Source organism: Notothenia rossii (genome assembly GCF_949606895.1).
Source record: "Notothenia rossii genome assembly, chromosome: 1".
NCBI classification, from domain to species: Eukaryota; Metazoa; Chordata; class Actinopteri; order Perciformes; family Nototheniidae; genus Notothenia; species Notothenia rossii.
The window spans coordinates 72,403,821-72,411,722 of NC_136912.1; positions in this window are offsets into that span (position 1 = coordinate 72,403,821).

The window sequence follows — 7,902 nt, forward strand, 5'->3', positions numbered from 1 at the left end:
CTGTGGCATTAACAAATGGTAACTGTTTTTAGAGAGTCTGCGTCAATTCAGACTTGATCCTGTTTATTTCACTCAGTCTCATTAGAGCACGTTCTTACTCAAAGACCATCACTGTGACGAGTAAATTAAGTTAGGATGACTGCGTAGCTTCAATATTATTTCAGCTCTCTCTACTGTGAGTGACAGCCTCTTTGTTTACTTTTATTTTTTGTAGCGTCGTGATGTTATGGCTGACTTTCTTCTTACTCAAGAGAAGACAAACAACTATGAAGTAATTTACCTCAGGGTATCTAAACACACTCCAGAGAGATTTCATCATTCAATATGTAATGGCGTATCACTCAGACAAAGATGTTGTCACTTTTGTACAAAATACCTGCAGAGAAAACGAGTGATTGTGGAAGATTTAATATACTGGCAAAGCATCCCAAGGGATCATGTGTTGTGATTCGCAGCTGTTACCATGTCACTTTTCTCTGACGTTAACTCCTCAAGATGCTAAACTACAGCACAGCATTAGGGGCATCGGCGCGTGTGAGGCAGACAGGTGTGTCAGAGGACACGAAGACAGGATGACAAGAATTAAAAATAAACGTTTTATTTCAAGGACCTACAAGTGCACAGATACAAAGCTACATTTAAGGCCTCAATTTAACAAAATTGCTTTTCAAAATATCAATACCACAGGACCATTTTTTTTTTTTAAAGCAATATTTTCTGTGGCCTGAGCGGGCAAGTTGAAAGTACGTTATGCTGGCCGGTGTGTCTAAATAGCGCTTCCTGGCCAGCTGGCCATTTATAATCTCGAGCCCTGTACATCATATGAAAAGCTGAGAGTCCACAGATTCTATTGGTATACGTTTCATCCCTGTGCGATCAAAACTCACTGTTCAATAAAAGAACATTTTACCTTGAAAATCAATGCATTCTAATAGAATGTTCCATCGAGGTTCCATCCCATTTCAATTGCTGTTCGACGCTCGGCGTAACCCTGGGAGCACACTCTCCAATCACAGAGCTTGAGGACTATCACAGGGTTTGTCAAGCAAAGCGGAGAGAATACTTACTTCCGAGTGTAATATTCTCTAAAGCAAATGAGCTGCTCCGACCCTCGGTCCTGACGGACTCCAACTTGTGTTTATTAATCAAACAAATAAATAAACACAAGGATAATTATGTGTTATTGTTGAGTAAATGGAGAATTGCACAGGGGAAAATAACGTAGACTAGCTATGCCACAATTTTAGATGCAGAATTTGTTAAACTAATAAGTTTGCGCTGTGGACCAACACTATACATTGACGGGGAAGGGGGTAGCAATAAAGATAACACCATTAAACAGTTACACAACATAACATAAATAATGTCGATAGCAGCGTCCCTAGCAACAAGTAACAAGTAGTTAATAATAATAAAAGACATTAAGAAAAAGGCATTTTAAACAGTCATTAAAAAGCAACACAATCTACCTGCATTGCATTACTCTAAACGTGTAATAACGTGCTTTAACCAGTAGGTGGTTTGGGTTAAAAAGCTGTCAAGTTTACATTGTTAACAAAATAAAATATACTGCTGTTTCTGGTTTAGTTTACAACGGATATATTTAGTTATTGTTTTGATATTTGTAACACAAAAGCGATGGAAAAAAACCACAGCAACACAGAAAAGATGTTCTTAACATGACCCAGCAGTCTAGTAGTTAATAAAAAACAATAATATCAAAACAAAATATTACTACTAACTGTATTGTGAAATTCAAACTGAAAGGTAAAAGAATAGTTTCAGGACTATTCTGAGCCCGATCTCTGTAGATAAATAAAAATAAATAACAATGACAGATGTGTAATATATTTAATGCAGCCGAACCAGTTATTACAATGCATTCACGTGATGACTTTCAAAGAGTAAAGCAAGCACTGCTGAATAAAGTATGATTTTATCTTTTACGAAACGTTTTTTTGATATGGAATGCAGTTGGAGGTCAACCAATCACAGAGCTTGAGAACTAATCACAGGGTTTGTCAAACAGAGCACATAGTGTAGTCCTAAACGATAGCTGGGGATTCTGGGTAGTGTAGTGTCTTCTGCCATCCTTTACTCCGAAAAAATATTTGTTTCTCCGAATCGAAGGGGAAAAATACAAAAGCATTGCACACAATTTAAACCAATCAATGTTGTGCAATTAACAAGGATAATCTGGTATTTTGAAGTCGATGAGTAGTGCAGATATCACTGTAAAATCAATCGAAAGTAAGGGGAATACTTACTTCCGGTTGTACAATTCTCCGTTATCCAATGGGAATGGAGGCTCACATTGCCTTTAAGGGCAGCCGACACAAACGAATGCCGTGCTCCCATGAGCGTCAAATCCCGCCGCAGATGGGAATACATTGCAATCAGTTGAAAGCTATTTGCGTCCCTTTATGAAGCTGAAGGAGCCTAGGAGCGTCACAACTGCACGCCACGGGACCCTGACAAGGCGTTGCTCCTGGACGTTTATGGAGTGAGAGTGTGTTGATGCATCATAAGCCAGATTTTTCCATTGAAAGTTGGAGACCAAACCAGAGGTAAAAGTACGTGAAAATTGGAGTTACCACAGCTAAATGTTTATTCGCAATACTACCTTAATAATATGTGTTACGTGTCAGTTTGTCTGCTTGTTTGTGTTTATTTCTGTTTGTGCTTCAATTTTAGGTTTACCTCCCTGTTTCAATATGGAGGGCACCTGTATGGAGATATGGGTGGGGGCTATAAAAGAGCAGCCCTCTTCCCCCTCCACACCATGACACATGTCTTTGTGTGCCCAAGTTTTTGCATTTTCTTTGTTTATAATAATACATTCCTTGGCTTATCAACTCTAACCCTGAGTTTTGCTCCTCATTGTGTTTCGGCTTTCGATCCAGTCGTAACATAACGGGGACTCGTCCGGGATCACACAAATACTGTGCAGTTTCTCTAGCTCTCTGGCCAAGAACCATCATCAGTTTGTCACTAAATTCCACATGCTCTGTTTTAATAAATAAAGGCATTATCGGAATTTTTCAAAAAGAGATCCCCATGTGCCAGTGGAAAGAGAGCACTTGGTGATGTGCCAGTGACAGAGATACTAGTGAATAAGCAATGACTATTCAAAAGGAATACAGTTGCATACATTTATCATTCCTGACACATGGTAATCAATCAGATTGTTTACAATGCATAAACCCTAACCCTTTTTTACACACACCTCAGGTTGGCAACAACATTTTTACTTAATTATTGATCCAGACGTTAACTCTAGGGTGGTCACGGAGGCCCATCTTCCTCAGTGGGATGCCGTGCAGTAGGAGTGCGGGTCGATCCAGGTGGAGCACTTGATGGCAGCGCTCCAGAAACACTGCGCTGCCCTCTGGTTGACTTCCAGCTGTAAGCATCTGGCTGGCTGAAGTCCTACTCCACAGGGAAAGCCCAGTCAAGCGAACGCAGAGTCAGTGATCCGTGATTTACTCGACAACGACCGGCTTCCATGTCAGCAGAGAGACAACATAGTTTACTGTGGAGATGTCAATTTTTTCATTTTATTCACTAGATATCCCTACGTTTGCAGTAACGGAACTTTCTCTGAGAAACTGTTTTTTGCAAGAGCCTACAGTTTTCCCTTTTTAAAGGTAGGGTGGTTCCGATTTAGATGAATTAACAAGGCAATACAGCATTGGTGCATGTCATTATGAAAACAATATAACATGTAAGGCACATTTAAATACTCAGAACTATATTATATATATTTTTTTTGTAAAGCAAATTCTCGCTCACATGGAATCAGGTATCATAAAAGCCTCCCGATGGCGGTTCTATTGTTAAGATAAGATATACTTTATTGATCCCAAGTTGGAAACATTTGCTTTACATCAGCATGTGTAACAGTTGTAAATATGCAGTGGTGTTTATTTGTAAATCATTTAGTATAATCACACAAATTCCGTGTTTTATATTTAATAATTCTGTGTTCTTTATTTATTGATTGTTCAATACCTGACAACGCCGGAGAGGAAATATCTACATACATCTTATAAGAGTATAATACATATGTATAATATCAGTTGAAATAAGTGCTTCAACATAGTTAACATTGCTGGAGGTATGCACAAATATTGATAGATGTCTTGTAATGCACTATTGAGGAACCTGCAACCCAAGTTTTTCATTCATTGCATAACTACACCGTTTGTGAATATATATGTCAATAAACCTTAGAAAATCTTGAAATCTTGAAAGGGACGTGCAAAATAGTCATTATATACAGTCTTTAATTAACTATTAGTAGAGAAGAACGAGTAATGGATATACTTTATAGGGATCCTATTAATATCTAATAATACAAATATTGAAATTCAATAACATGCTTTAACCATTAGGTGTCCTTTTATATCAGCTGTGCACCTGGTGTAAATACAGCCTATCTACCAATTGGATCAAATATAAAAGTCAACCGAATTAGTGTTGATACTGCAAGAGACGTATTGCGTGAAAAGAAATGTAAGATGTTGTTTAATTGCTGATATATTTATGATCCACGTCATGTTTTCAGTTTTGGCGGCAGTTCCTCATGTTTGTCTAGAAGTCTTCTCATCAGGGCTCTATAAATAGAGAACTATGGCAGATATGTAATATTTAATGCAGCCGAACCGTGTATTAAAATGCCGTTATGTGATGACTTTCAAAGAGAAAAGCAAGCACACTCGGAATAAAGTATTATTTTATTTAAAAAAAATGTTTTCGGTCTGTTTCCGGTATTTGTTAATGACGATGTGATGTGAGATGTGAGACTGGGGAACAGGGGAAAATAACACAGGGGAAAATAACGTATCTATGCCACAATTTTAGATGTGGATTTTGTTAAACTAATACGTTTGCGCTTTGGACCAACACTATACATTGACGGGGAAGGGGGAAGCAATAAAGATAACACCATTAAACAGTTACACAACATAACTGTGATTCTGGGTCGTGTAGTGTCTTCTGCCATCCTTTACTCCGAAAAAATATTTGTTTCTCCGAATCGAAGGGGAAAAATACAAAAGCATTGCACACAATTTAAACCAATCAATGTTGTGCAATTAACAAGGATAATCTGATGTTTTTTAGTCGATGAGTAGTGCAGATATCACTGTAAAATCAATCGACAGTCAGGGGAATACTTACTTCCGGGCATACAATTCTCCGTTATCCAATGGGAATGGACGCTCACATTGAGGGCATTTAAGGGCAGCCGACACAAATGAATGCCGTGCTTCCATGAGCGTCAAATCCCGCCGCAGGTGGGAATACATTGCAATCAGTTGAAAGTTATTTGCGTCCCTTTATGAAGCTGAAGGAGCTTAGGAGCGTCACAACTGCACGCCACGGGACCCTGACCAAATGTCGCTCCTGGACGTTTATGGAGTGAGAGTGTGTTGGATGCATTTGGCTTTCTGCAACTTTCTGCTAATTTCCTTAGCCATTTGATACTGGGCTTGCCTACATTGGGGTTAGAGTATCAGAGCTGCTAGCTAAATACCTTGTGGTAAGAGCAGTTGGAGGAATCCGTAACAGAAAAGTATATCATATTGAGCGCTGCGGGGAACTGCAGAGCTACAGTGCTAATTCTCTGATGGTTTGAGCAACACCATTTACATTACATGTGGTGCCATTGTAAATGTAATAATATGTATTGGTGCAGCTTTAAAATGCAAGACTACATTTATGCTCATAGAATAAAAGAAAGTCATCTGGTTTGTAAAAGGCAGAATTTTAAAAGTAAGACAGATCCACAGTGGGACGGATTAAGCTATGGTAATTACTCCAATTAACCGATGTATACTGGAATACAGTGTTTTAATTTGTTTATTTATCTTGAGAGGATAATCGTGTCAGTCTCAGCGTCATCTTTTATTTTTAAACACTAGTACAAATTGTTTAATATTTCCAAATATGCCTACCATCATGACCATTGAAAGGAGGAAACAAATTGAAATGCTAAACAGAATGAAAATACATAGAAATATGATGCTAAACATGTCATCACAGGCTTCAAAAGCATCCCAAGTGTAAGGAAGTTGTCATGCTGCTGATGGAGTGTGACCAGTGAAACAACGTCTTCACTGTGATGACATCCCAAACCGTCATTCATGGATGTCGTTGTCAGTCGGAATTTAAATTCTGTCGCATCCGGTTATGTGATCTCTCTTCTTGTCTGATCTTGTCCATGTCAGTCAGAGCTGCAACCAGAGTCCGGCTCCAGCCTCTTTTTTCCACGACGATGATGGACATTAATAGCATGTTATTAACACCCCCCATCGTTTCCCCACTTCCTGTGACTCATCCCCTTAATAAGCACGTAGAGAGAATCACTGTCCGGTGCTCAACTTTAGAGTAGCAGCCTCGGGAAGGACAGATGGTTTTTGAAACGCGTTAAAGTGGCTGCCGCTGTGGTGCTTTTGTGCTGTCGTTCTGCTCACACTTTATCCCTGCTCTTTTTCCCCCTTCTTTCTCTACCTCGCTCCACTTAGGTTCAGCCTGTACCCTACACCTCTATTCTGGCTCCTTCACCTTTGCCTCAAACATGAATAAACAGTTGCACTCAAATCCCACTTAAGATTCAGAGCCCAGGCTGCCACTTATTTAGCTGGGACTGGATCAAATAAGGCCATGGACTGCTTGCTGGGAAGGGGCACCTCTGTTTCTATGTGCGGCCTTGAAAACACAGCATTATAACTCCCTCACCTCGCATGCTAGAATAAGCTCTCCTGACATTTGTCCTGTGGTAAGAAAGCGAGAACCAAAGACTAAAAAAGGATTAAAAAAGGTAAGGTAACAAAAAGCGAGCTTTATTCCATAAAAAGACGATGACAAAAGAAAACAAGAAACCAATTAACATTAACAAAACTGGGGAGGACAACAGACAGGAACAAACTTACAGGCGGGAACAGGCAGGAGACATGGACTAGTAAAGACGAGCATAGGCGAGGCAGGGAACAAGGACATGAAGAGACAAGGTAGCATGGACATGGAAAGACGACGAACAGACATGGAGCACAGGGGATGACGAGACTAAATACACAGAAGGGTAATCACAGGACAAGACACATCTGGGCAGGGGAGGCAGAAACACAAGGGCAACAGGTGAACACAATCAGACACACCAGGGAAACTAAAGACAGGGAAGCAAACACGGGAAGTAGGACGAGACAAGACACAAGGTGGAACACATTTCAAAATAAAAGGTGGAAAATTAAAACAACATAAATCCAAAACCATGACATTTCTGACCTGGGATGTGTGCTTCTATTGCAAATAAAACTCCTATGGCATTTTATTCAGCCTCCAGAGGTGTAAATTCAATTCAATGGTTACATCTCCTGTTACTAAAAAGTACAATAATTGTTCTCTGTTCACTGTAATTAGATTAGAAAATGTGCGTGTATTAAGCTGTCTTATTCCTAATGGTTACTTAGCGACTCTTTAATTTAAACACAGACTCTAATTCACATTTGATGAGTTCATATGAGTCTAATTCAAAGGGAAATTAAACGTGTTCATTCTTTACCTCATTTCCATGTGATGTAATTATTTGTTATTAAGACGGGTGATATGTCATTAGCGTCAGACAGTATGGCGAGCCTCAGTTAAATGTGTCACTTTAGCCCGACGCTGTTAATGCAAACTGAGTTTTGCCTTAGCACTCCGACAGACTTGTGTTGGATAAATGGTTATTCATTTGTTTCAAAGTGGCATGAACGAATTTGACGTTTTGTGAAATATTTCAACTTTCTGATAAATGATCTTGAAATGGATTACAGAGTTTAAGGTCACTATTACAAGATCACATGATATATACTTTATTTCTCTGGGGAACCCTGGCTTTTCATCTAGCACCAATATGAC